Source organism: Helianthus annuus, chromosome 6, assembly GCF_002127325.2.
Source record: "Helianthus annuus cultivar XRQ/B chromosome 6, HanXRQr2.0-SUNRISE, whole genome shotgun sequence".
NCBI lineage: Eukaryota > Viridiplantae > Streptophyta > Magnoliopsida > Asterales > Asteraceae > Helianthus > Helianthus annuus.
The window spans coordinates 37,985,158-37,999,445 of NC_035438.2; positions in this window are offsets into that span (position 1 = coordinate 37,985,158).

Here is a 14,288-nt window from a genome sequence, read left to right on the forward strand (position 1 = left end):
CGTCTCTTGCGATTAACCTTTGTGATGTTATCCTCCCTTCCTTCTCTGTATCTTTTCCTCCTTCTTGGGCAATCTCTGAACCCAATGTCTTTAACTATATGCGAATCCAGGATCAACTTCTCGGGAGACTTGTTAACTGGTGATTTCTACGAATGAAGGATGGTTTCCCATGCGCGTACCGTTTACCTTTTCCGCCGCCCGACCGCTTTTTCCTCCATTCAGACCCGCACCAATATACTCGGTTCGCCCGATGATTTCCTGCCTTCCCTCAGATGATTCTTCCGAACCACGAAACCCTTACCTTGATTGAAGAATTGAACCCATGATTTTGATTCTTTGAGCCTTCGCTCTGATACCAATATAGATCCCAGGAGACCATGAATTCAACCCATTCAATCAAGAACAAAATAACAATCGAACAAAGAACAAGAAGAAAGGGATAAACCCTAATATGCAATTGTATTGAAACTGAACAATTGAATCTGATTGTACAAGATACAATATACAAACTGAATGTAACGCCCGACTCTTTTGTACTTCCATTTATAGAAAGTTTTGTTCGTGTTTCTATTTTTGGAAACTTTGTATTCTTGTAATCGTTCCCTTCTTGGTAATCATTATCAAACCGAGACTTGGATCATTAATGAAGCTTGTATTTTGTTACATTTATGTTATACACATTCTATGTATGCTCGTATGTTCGACTTCGTGAATCAATCGATGTTTAATCGTTACTCTTGGAAACTATGTGCGAAACTTGTAATTAAACTAAACTTATGCATTGAACGTATTTTGAACGAGAACGACACTTGATTTGATACTTATACGCTTGATGATACTTGATTTATACTCCTCATACCTAATCACATCTTAAACTATGCCTTTATGGCAAATATGGCCCTTAAAATACCCTAAACGCATCAAACACACAACTTCAGGGGCCAAACTGTAAAAAAAATGAAACTTATCCGGAACCACAAAGGGCTCGCGGCCCGCGTGGACTTAGCCTGATACCTCAGGCGGGCCGCCTGGACCTCATATCTGCAGAAAAGATGGACAGTCGCGACCAGGTCATTTTTGAGCGGGATTCTTTGGTTTAAACCGAGTTTTAGCACTAGTTAACCCCCCAAATCAACCCTAATCACTCTCCTATAAGTACCCAAGGTCCTCCAAGCACTTGGACACTTTCATCACTCTCAAATCTATCCAAACACTCTCAAATACAAGCAAGAATCTGCATTTTCGGACAGATTCATACTCTTGCACTAAACTTGGTATAACTTGCTCATTTCTTAACGAAATTACTTGATTCTTCTTCCTACTTGCTTGGTTAATCATGGAGTTTGATTCCTTGACTTCTCCTTGGAGAAATCAGACCTGGAATTGCTCTGAAATTGACCAAAAACTTTATGTTTTGTTACATACTTGTTTAAACTTCATCCAACTTGTGTCTAACACATCTCACACCAATGTCCTAATGCTTACAACCCCTCTTATGGTTGGTTAAGCTTAAAAACATGGTTGAGACACTTAAATCAGAGGATTAAACCTCATAAACTTTCTGTTTTGTTAGGGTATTTAACCCACAAGTCATGTCAAGCTTAGACTTTGATGAATGAGTGATTGTGGAACAACTTGGGTTGTTCCAACATAAAATCCTCACATGATTTGATGATTTCTTTTAGTTTAGATTATTTACATACTTGTATTAACCCTAGTTCGTGACCCTCCTTGGTTGTCTTTACATCAAGTGAAGTGGTGAACATTCAAGGGGTCCCTAAATGGAAGCATGTTCTTCCTACCCCATACATGACATTCATGAATAACTCGAGGTGCCTAAACGAAGATCTAAATCTTCTACCTCCTACTTGAATTATTGAACTTAATAATATGTAATACTAAACTTAAATATATATATATATATATATATATATATATATATATATATATATATATATATATATATATATATATATATATATATATACTCATTCGAACCTTTAATATTAAACTTGTGTTTATATGTTAAGGTAGTAGAATACCATCTAAGACTTAACACTCCAAGTATGATTCTAATGGGCATACTACCCATGAAATACAATATAACCCTAGTGGTTACGTAGTGTCATATAGGAGTGTAAGTTGAAGATGATTATTTTGATATCATACTTTATGTTATGTTAAACTCCAAATTTATAATCTTCCGTTGAACGCCAAACTCACACACCTACGTTTCCTTGTGTAGAAGGACTAGGTGCTCCAACTTAATCCATCCACCAAACTCGCTCGCGGGATTTCAAGTGGGAAAGCTTGCAACCACCGTGAGTATACTCGATCCCTTTTTCCCCCTTTACACTTTGGGATGCAACATGTATAATTATGCAAACAACTTTAAACTAAACTAAACATACTCAATCCTTGTACAAACATGAAACTAATGTGCTTTACTTATGATTCCTGTATGCTCTAGTTGAACGATTTGGACCGTATATGCTCATTAACTTTGCTAGCCCACCTTAACAATTATAGCGCTATAGGATTTACGCACCGCCCGTTAAACTTGGGGTATTGTTAAGTTAAACATTTACCATCCCGCTATCAATTGGGATTAGGTTATTTTATGCGTTGGATTCTTGGGTTTGATCATAGTGTACGCCAAAATTGCATACTAGTAATTCACATATTATGAATCATGTTGGATTTGAGCCTTTTTATTCTATTATGCTATGTAAACAAACTTGTATACTCGCTCATGCTTTTGCATTGAAACTCTATTTTAATACATGTTGCAGGTTGATTATTGAAGTATGGATGAATGATGAAACAAGTTTAGGGTGGACTAGATACACACCTTTAATCTATTTATCTTTAAATGTTATGTTATTTGTTGAAACAATGTTGTATTTTGTTTTGAATATTGTATGACAATCTAGCAATTGCAATGAAATTTGAGTTTAATTAAATATTGTCACCTAGTGTTATGAAGTCTCTAGCAATCTATACACACTTCGTCTCATCCCGATGTTTCTGCCATCTGTTGGGGTGTGACAGATTGGTATCAGAGCCATAACTATAGGGAATTAGGAAAAATTGCCATGCTTTTGCCCTAATCTATAGTTCTACGAATTTTGCCTCTTATTTGTTGTTTAAAACTTTTGTACTCTACCATGCATGCTCCCTAGCTATACTCTTGATTAAATTTATGTGCCTTTCCTAAGACTAACATGAATACACTTATGCTATTTTTATACTCTTGTAACACCAACGAGAAGAATTTACCAAAATAGGCGTGAAACCCACAATTTGGTAAACGACTCTCATTCTACCTTTAATCTATTTTGCACGAAATTCCACCATTAAGCTTGGAGTGACATCCACAACTTAATGGTAATTTCCATTTCAACTCTAGTGGACCCTCGTCAAAGTGTCAAAATTTTATTTTGATCGACGAGTACCAACCACATTTAGGGTACGAAATCGTCAAGTTAGGGGTGAAACCCGCATCTCGTCGATTAAGTCCCATTCCTCGATTTTTATTCTCGCCAAAGTCCCGAATGTTTCAATCATTTAGAGATGTGTAGTAACCGGAAGGGTAAGATACCTGTAACGCCCTGCTTTTTCATACTTTCCATAATTAGAAAGCTCGCCTTGTAATGCTATTTTTGGAAATCTTGTATTATTATAGTCGTCTTTTCGTTGTAAAATCCGAGACTTGGATCATAAATAAAATTTGTATTTCTTTAAATTCACCATCTACATATTCATACATGTTCATACGTTCGAATTCATTGTACATCGAATCCTTATTTGTAATTCATACTTATACTTATTCACGATGCATGTCCATGCTTGTCCTTATATTGTTGATACCTAAAAACCCCTAATAATATGCTTATTTATACAACGGTTAATCATCTAATATGTGACATATACTTGTCACTTACAAACATGTTACATACTTGTACATTACACTTTTTACCTAGTTAAATCATGTTTTATTTCATATTTCACCTTGTTACAAGTTAGGGGAAACATTGTTGCATATTATTACACAACTTAACTAACAAAATTACTCATTATAATGTCTTTAAAAAATTAAAAAAAAATAAAGAAATATGGCAGCCCCAATTCAGCAAAATTCAGCCCCATATAGTTGGGTTTTGTAGGCTAGTTTCAAGGTGTAACCCCTTCTAAACACTTCCAAAGCCTAACCCATTGAAACCCTAATCCTTCCCCCTATAAATACCACTTATAACCAGCCTCCCTACCACTTTTGCAACACTAAAAACTCTCAAAACATCCTCCAAACCGTAGCTGAAAGCAAAGGTTCGAGCAGATTGACACCCCTTCACGAAAATGAGCATAACTCACTCAATTCTTATCCGATTCACTTGATTCTTTTTCCTACTTGCTTGGATAATCATGGGGTTCGATTCCTAGACTTCTCCTTGGAGAAATCAGACCTGGAAATGCCCCGAAATAGTCCATAAACTTTCTGTTTGATTTTTATGTTCTTCAAAACTTGTTTAAACCTATGCAACTTGTGTCTAACACATCTCATGCCTATGTCCTAATGCTTACAACTTATCCCATGGTTGGTTAAGCTTAAAAACAAGGTTGAGACATTTGAAATCAGAGGATTAAACCTCATAAACTTGGTGTTTTGTCTAGGGTTTTAACCCACAAATCATGTCAAACATAGTCTTTGATACATGAGTGATTATGGAACAACTTGGGTTGCCCAAACATACAATCCTCACATGATTTGATGATTTCTATTAGTTAGTTTACTTTACATACATGTAATGACCTTAGTTCATGACCCTCCTTGGTTGTTTTTACATCAAGTGTAGTGGTGAACATCAAAGGGGTACCTAAATGGAAGCCTTGTCTTCCTACCCTATCCATGACACCCATGACTCAACTTGAGGTACCTAAATGAAGATGTAATCTTCTACCTCTTACTTGAATACTTGAACATTTGGACTTAATAATATGTGTATATTATACAACCTAAATACTATCTATGTACACTCGAATCTTTGATGTTGAAATCATATTCATTTGTCAAAGTAGTAGGTTATCATCTAAGGACCTAAACCTTGTTATGATTCTTATGGGTGTTCAACTCATGAAATCATTATAACCCTTGTGGTTACCAAGTGTCATACAAGTGTTATGTGTGAAGATGAATATTTTGATATAATATTTTCATGTCACTTTCATTCCGAATCTCGACTCTAAACATGCTTGAACTTAAACCTTTACGCATTCAACCTTCCAACCTCGTCAACTTTGTCACATTGGATAGTCGGAAAACATATGCAAACTTTATGAGTATACTCGTATTTCCCCTTTTTACTTTTACCACTTTTGGGGTGTAACATGTTTACCTATCAACAAACTTACACATGAACATTTTGCTTAAACACATGAACATTCCTATAACATGCTTGTATACGTGATGGCTTGATACTTTAAACTTGGGTGAAACTTATGTGTTGAACTTATCATTAACTTCGTACGAGCCAAACCGTGACATATGTAGCGCTATAGGATTAACGACCCGCCCTTTATCATCGGTTATGTCATGAGCATATTGCGTTTTCTTGGTTTGATATGTTAGACACATGCCATGTTTAAATGTTTATCTTGAATCACATGCTTGCTATGAGGAATTGTTCAAACTTATCTTTTGCTATGTACGTATCAAACTTGTATACTCGCCTTTGCTTTTGCATTGAATTATTTTAAACATGTTACAGGTTGATGAGGATGATGCTAAGAAAAGAAGTAGCGTTGATGCCTAGATACACATATAGACGTTAGGGTTTAATATGTTGTATCAATTTTTGTTATGTTGTCATGTTATTTTGTTAGACTTGTTGTATTTGAATTTCTTGTAATGTTGACAATTCATCTTATGAAATGAAATCGGATTATTTAAATACTTGTCACAATTATTAGCGTTATGATGTCTCGAGCAATCTTCACACTTCGTCTCATCCCGATGTTTCCGCCATTGGTTGGGGTGTGACAGATTGGTATCAGAGCCATAACTATAGGGAATTAGGAAAAGTAGGAATGCTTTAACCTAGTCTATAGTTCTAGAGCCTTATTCGTACGTTTTACTAAAAACTACTTGCATGCTATCTTATTTGCTTTTATTTATTCTCTTGATCTTGTAAGCATATGTGTCACTTATGTGTTAACACTTAACATGCTATACTTATTTTTATTATGTGTTAATACCTGTTTCATCGTCTTATCCTTTATGTGTGTTCTTGACATACTTTTTATGTATTAATATTCGTTTCATCATTTCACTTTTATTGTGATATTCTTGACATGTTATACTTGTTTGTTTAATCTTTAATATACACTTTTCCTCACGCGTTTTACTCGACTATTCTAAATCCGACAACACACATATTGCACAAACGAGACGAGTCCACCAAAATAGGCGTGAAACCCACAATTTGGTGAATGACTCTCAATCCTTCTACCTTTCTTTTTACACGGAATTCACCACCAAGTTAGGAGTGAAATCCTCACCTTGATGGAGAAATTCGAATTTCAAATTCTAGTGGACCCTCGTCATAGTGTTGAAATTAAATTTTGACCCGACGAGTACCAACCACACTTAGGATACGAAATCGTCAAGATAGGGGTGAAACCCGCACCTTGCCGACTAGTTCCACTCCTTGATTTTTTTCATAAATCCCGCCAAGTCTCGAAATTTCGATTGATTTGGGACATGTAGTAACCGGAAGGGTAAATACCGTTAACCGACTTGTCGGCGAGAGTATTTTACCTATTAGGCCAAAGCATGCTCCTCAAATTCAAAAGACTTTTCGACCACTTTGGTTAGTCAAAGTTCCGTTTGGAACACTCCAAACTTTGGTCAAACATGTGTTTCTATTATTTATTTATACGATGCAATCTTTCAAACTCGAGTTTACTTTCGATTTCTCTTTTCACACACACAACATATTGAACCTTTTCCATACATTTATACGTATGCATGATTTCATATAATTTAAATTCGTTTTCCTTGTAACGACAAGTGGAGAAATATCATCGAGATGGGAGTGACTTCCTTACCTTGACGATTAGCTCCACTCCCTTTTCCTTAAAACGACCTCACCAACGAGTTAGGGGTGATTCCCTTACTTAGGTGACCGTTACCAAAACTTCTCTTTCGAAATATCTTATTATGCAAACTCGATCATACTTTATACCCAAATTGTTTAATGTTATTTAAAAATACCCACTCATACAGATTTCGAAATACATTGTTTTATCAAACGTACTTTTTATTCTACAATCTATTTTCACTCAACTCATATACGCGAAATTCATAATCATGTTTTAAAACGTTTTATTGCTCGAACTTCAAAACCTTACGAAATGCTACCTATCAATTTAATCGGTTCAATGAAACTCTTGCCCATGAACTTCATATTCGACTTAATCACTAAAACACGCCCACCTTCTACTTTTAATCAAAATCCAACCAACCTTTCCCGAATACTTATAAGATCTTATAGAAGTTATATGATTGTTTTACCAAATACCCTTTCCAACACCAACAAATCAATTGTTATTTTATTTTTATTTCTAAGTCCTTTTGCTAAATTTCCCTTCTAAAGATCCTAGTTTTCACAAGGACCTCCTAAATTCATAATTTCTTATTTGATGAAACGAACTTACTTTTTAACGAAAACCTTTTTCCTACACCAATTTACAAAACACGCGGGCAAGAAGTCTTCATGGGAACCGACAATCTTTGACTTACATGAATTTTTTTTTTTTTAACAAAAGTAGCATTTCAATCATTACAAAAATACATTATGCTTAACCAATTAGTACTTTATATCCTCTTACATACACAACTATATTCTACCCTTTCAACCAAGGTCAACCTAATTTTGATTCGATAAACTCAATGTTTCATTTAAACAACTATACATGCATATCATCGTACACATTTTGGTCGATACCTCGCGATAACATCATTTATATCATTCGTATTTACATACTCGACCTTTTGAATGTTTTATACACTTAGATCCGTGGTGTCCCAACAAACACTATTTACGCAATATTTATTTTTCATACCTACACCTATGTTCATACGTCTTATGCTTGTACTTATACGCATACTACTTATACGTTTTACGCTTCTACTTGTACACATACTACTTACACGTTTTATGTTTATGCTCATACTTAAACTTATGCTCATACTTTCATCCTTACTCATGATTCATACATTCGTACCTATACGCGAGCGCAACCCGAGGGATTCGCTTGCGTGGGTCCCACACATACTTAAACATGGACTTGCTTATATACTACATTCTTGTACATACACATTCTAAATTTTTTTTATGTATACCCCGATTCATACACAACTAGTACAAGCTATGCGGATCATGCGACGATCAAAATAATCACGGGTGCACACGGGATTATAGTGATAGGCGTATGAGAACCATAGAGTGTGCTATTGCGTATGGTAATACACGGAACGTAACATGACACCGAAGACGAAACGGACGTAACATGGTCAAAACATGGTGGATACGCCGCTGGTACTTCCTATATATAAGTGTTTTCACCATGTTACCAAACTTTCGTAAAACGTGCCATGAGAAATTCAGTGTTTTACAGACCTTTTGGACCTAATACAAGCTTTAAACAACTCACAAACGCATAATATCCGATTATCCATGCCGAGACTTCATCTTTAACACGCTACTTTCGTCTATCTAATACTTATATCATTCATATACTTGCATTCATTTAGTGTCAATTGTTCACCCCATACTCCTATTATTCTCCATTATCCTTTCTTTCATATGAACCCCGTTCACATTCAAACTTATTTAAACTCCTTTGCCTATGCGCACGCATACCCGTTTTACCTATGCTTAAACGCCTCAACCCATTTTAGTCAAACAAATTCCTATCCTATCGTTCTTCAAAATTTCGTACTTTTCTAAACGTTTCAAAACTCCCAAGTCTCGATTCTTTTAGCCAAAATGCTTTTTCTCCAAGGTCTTCCTCTTGAATAAATTTCGGGACGAAATTTCCTAAAGGAGGGGAGACTGTAACGCCCTGCTTTTTCATACTTTCCATAATTAGAAAGCTCGCCTTGTAATGCTATTTTTGGAAATCTTGTATTATTGTAGTCGTCTTTTCGTTGTAAAATCCGAGACTTGGATCATAAATAAAATTCGTATTTCTTTAAATTCACCAACTACATATTCATACATGTTCATACGTTCGAATTCATTGTACATCGAATCCTTATTTGTTACTCATACTTATACTTATTCACGATGCATGTCCATGCTTGTCCTTATATTGTTGATACCTAAAAACCCCTAATAATATGCTTTTTTATACAACGGTTAATCATCTAATATGTGACATATACTTGTCACTTACAAACATGTTACATACTTGTACATTACACTTTTTACCTAGTTAAATCATGTTTTATTTCATATTTCACCTTGTTACAAGTTAGGGGAAACATTGTTGCATATTATTACACAACTTAACTAACAAAATTACTCATTATAATCTCTTTAAAAAATAAAAAAATAAAGAAATATGGCAGCCCCAATTCAGCAAAATTCAGCCCCATATAGTTGGGTTTTGTGGGCTAGTTTCAAGGTGTAACCCCTTCTAAACACTTCCAAAGCCCAACCCATTGAAACCCTAATCCTTCCCCCTATAAATACCACTTATAACCAGCCTCCCTACCACTTTTGCAACACTAAAAACTCTCAAAACATCCTCCAAACCGTAGCTGAAAGCAAAGGTTCGAGCAGATTGACACCCCTTCACGAAAATGAGCATAACTCACTCAATTCTTATCCGATTCACTTGATTCTTTTTCCTACTTGCTTGGATAATCATGGGGTTCGATTCCTAGACTTCTCCTCGGAGAAATCAGACCTGGAAATGCTCCGAAATAGTCCATAAACTTTCTGTTTGATTTTTATATTCTTCAAAACTTGTTTAAACCTATGCAACTTGTGTCTAACACATCTCATGCCTATGTCCTAATGCTTACAACTTATCCCATGGTTGGTTAAGCTTAAAAACAAGGTTGAGACATTTGAAATCAGAGGATTAAACCTCATAAACTTGGTGTTTTGTCTAGGGTTTCAACCCACAAATCATGTCAAACATAGTCTTTGATACATGAGTGATTATGGAACAACTTGGGTTGTCCAAACATACAATCCTCACATGATTTGATGATTTCTATTAGTTAGTTTACTTTACATACATGTAATGACCTTAGTTCATGACCCTCCTTGGTTGTTTTTACATCAAGTGTAGTGGTGAACATCAAAGGGGTACCTATATGGAAGCCTTGTCTTCCTACCCCATCCATGACACCCATGACTCAACTTGAGGTACCTAAATGAAGATGTAATCTTCTACCTCTTACTTGAATACTTGAACATTTGGACTTAATAATATGTGTATATTATACAACCTAAATACTATCTATGTACACTCGAATCTTTGATGTTGAAATCATATTCATTTGTCAAAGTAGTAGGTTATCATCTAAGGACCTAAACCTTGTTATGATTCTTATGGGTGTTCAACTCATGAAATCATTATAACCCTTGTGGTTACCAAGTGTCATACAAGTGTTATGTGTGAAGATGAATATTTTGATATAATATTTTCATGTCACTTTCATTCCGAATCTCGACTCTAAACATGCTTGAACTTAAACCTTTACGCATTCAACCTTCCAACCTCGTCAACTTTGTCACATTGGATAGTCGGAAAACATATGCAAACTTTGTGAGTATACTCGTATTTCCCCTTTTTACTTTTACCACTTTTGGGGTGTAACATGTTTACCTATCAACAAACTTACACATGAACATTTTGCTTAAACACATGAACATTCCTATAACATGCTTGTATACGTGATGGCTTGATACTTTAAACTTGGGTGAAACTTATGTGTTGAACTTATCATTAACTTCGTACGAGCCAAACCGTGACATATGTAGCGCTATAGGATTAACGACCCGCCCTTTATCATCGGTTATGTCATGAGCATATTGCGTTTTCTTGGTTTGATATGTTAGACACATGCCATGTTTAAATGTTTATCTTGAATCACATGCTTGCTATGAGGAATTGTTCAAACTTATCTTTTGCTATGTACGTATCAAACTTGTATACTCGCCTTTGCTTTTGCATTGAATTATTTTAAACATGTTACAGGTTGATGAGGATGATGCTAAGAAAAGAAGTAGCGTTGATGCCTAGATACACATATAGACGTTAGGGTTTAATATGTTGTATCAATTTTTGTTATGTTGTCATGTTATTTTGTTAGACTTGTTGTATTTGAATTTCTTGTAATGTTGACAATTCATCTTATGAAATGAAATCGGATTATTTAAATACTTGTCACAATTATTAGCGTTATGATGTCTCGAGCAATCTTCACACTTCGTCTCATCCCGATGTTTCCGCCATTGGTTGGGGTGTGACAATACCGTTAATCGCTTCTCGACGAGAGTATCTTACTTATAGGCCAAAGCACAATATCTCTAATTCGAAAGAACTTTCGACCCACTTTGGAATAGTCGACGTTTCTCTACCCGAAACAATCCAATTTTTTATTGAGCCTCTCTTTTATGTATCTCAATTTATATGTGATTTTTATACTTGAATGTTCATTCATTTTTAAATGTCGTTTTAATAATTTCGCACGTTATCGCAATCATAAACAATAATAATCCCGCGTGAACAAACTAAATTTACAATGCTTTCGTTTATTCATGTTATGCTATGTGGAATTCATGACTATGCTATATGAAACGTTTAAACTTTTATGCTATGTAAATCAAATTGAACCTTTATGCTATGTAAATCAAGTTGAACCTTTTATGCTATGTGAACCTTTATGCTATGTGATTAATTTCGTTTTCTTAAACAAACATTATGACCAAGTCTCACCTATTTGTTCTTTTGAATCTTAGATGTCTTCTCGTCACTCCAACGCGTCTAAGAAGTCAAAGTCTCGCTCCACAAAGAAGATGATGGCTTTCATGGCCGATCAATTTGCTCGCGTCGTCCCAAAGGTCATTTCCGAGATTTGAGCCTCTGAAACTCCTCACTCTTCCGTCGACTCTAAGGTTGAAACACGCAAGCCCGTCTCGTTCAACTTCAAGCACTTTTCATCGTGCAATCCAAAGCCATTCACTGGCAATGATGGGGTGACCGCCATGCTCGAGTGGTTTGACAGCATCGAGGTCACATTCATCAATAGCGAGTGCCCCGAAGAGCTCAAGACGCGCAGCGCGACTGGGGTATTCCAAGCCCGAGCTCTCGAGTGGTGGACGAATGAAAGAAACATCCGTTCGAACGAGCTGGCATATGCGTTGACATGGGAAGAGACTAAGGCCCTGATGATGGATGAGTTTTGTCCTCCGCATGAGCAATGAAAGTTGGAGGAAGAATTTTGGGTATTAAAGCAGATTGGTGACGACAACCTAGCCTACACCACCCGTTTCAAACAACTCTGTTTCATTGTCCCTCACCTTGTCTCGACCCCTGATCGCAAGAAAAGCAAGTATATCAATGGTCTACCCCCTAGCATGCGTGATACGATCGAGGCAGCCAAACTTGATAGCATCGAAGACATTTACCGTTTGGCCGCGTCCTTGAACAACAACCGTGTTCGCGATAAGCAAGCCGCAAACCCCGTTCCTTCGAAGCCAGCCCATCAAATCACCCAACAATCGAATAACAATAGGGGAAAGAAGCGAAAGCAATCCAACCCTGTTTGTAACGCGATTGTGCCGCCTGTTAACCCGAACCCTGTTGCTCCTGATAACACCCAAAAGTCGTACACTGGGATTCACCCCAAGTGTTCCACTTGTAACTACCATCATCCCGTCAATGCTAGGTGCCGTCGTTGTGACAATTGCAACCGTTATGGATATACTATCAATTTTTGTCGCCATCAACAACAACAAGCACCACCAGCTCAGCAAGCCCTACCTGCTCCTCAAAACGCAAGACCCGCTAGAGCTTGTTTCAAATGTGGGGATGCTAATCATCTTCGTCCTCAATGCCCACAATGGAATCAAGAGCAGCAACAACCTCCTCGTGGACGCGCCTTCAACCTGAACGCGAATCAAGCGCGCAACGACCATGATGTCGTTAACGGTACGTTTCTTGTTAACCACCTTTATGCTTCGATACTATTTGATACTGGTGCGGACAAAAGCTTTGTGTCCTTGGAATTCGAATCATTGTTAAATTGTGCACGCTCTAAGCTACCTAAGTCGTTTTCCGTTGAAGTCGCCAATGGCAAGTCTATCTTAGTCGATTCCATTCTCCTCGATTGTCGTCTTACTCTTAACGAGCATGCTTTCTCCATCGATCTTATACCCATGCAATTGGGTAGTTTTGACGTCATCATAGGCATGGATTGGCTCCAAAAGAACCATGCCGAAATCGCTTGTCACGAGAAGTTCGTTCGCTTACCTCTTCCATCTGGTGACGTTTTACACGTTTATGGAGACCGACCTTCAAAGGGACTAAAGTTGATGTCCTGCACACAAGCGAACAAGTACTTACGCAAACAGTACTTTGCCTTTTTAGCCCATGTTGTGGAAGAAAAGGGCAAGGGAAAAAGTTTAAGTGATGTTCCAGTGGTGCGCGACTTCCCTGACGTCTTTCCTGAAGATCTACACGGTCCTCCTCCTCCTCGATCTGTTGATTTTCGTATTGACCTCATACCTGGTGCGACTCCTGTTGCCAAGGCTCCTTATCGTCTTGCACCTTCCGAGATGCAAGAATTGTCTACTCAGCTTCAAGAACTCCTTGATAAGGGTTTCATTCGTCCAAGTACCTCTCCTTGGGGTGCTCCTGTACTTTTCGTTAAGAAGAAAGATGGTTCTTTCCGCATGTGCATTGATTATCGTGAGCTCAATAAACTCACCGTCAAGAATCGTTATCCTCTTCCGCGTATCGACGACCACTTTGACCAACTTCAAGGCGCTACCTGTTTCTCCAAAATCGATCTTCGTTCTGGTTATCACCAACTTCGAGTCCTCGAAGAGGACGTTCCCAAAACCGCTTTTCACACACGCTATGGACATTACGAGTTCGTTGTTCTGCCTTTTGGCTTGACCAACGCACCCGCTGTGTTCATGGATCTCATGAATCGTATTTGTAAGCCTTACTTGGATCGCTTCGTGATCGTCTTCATTGATGATATT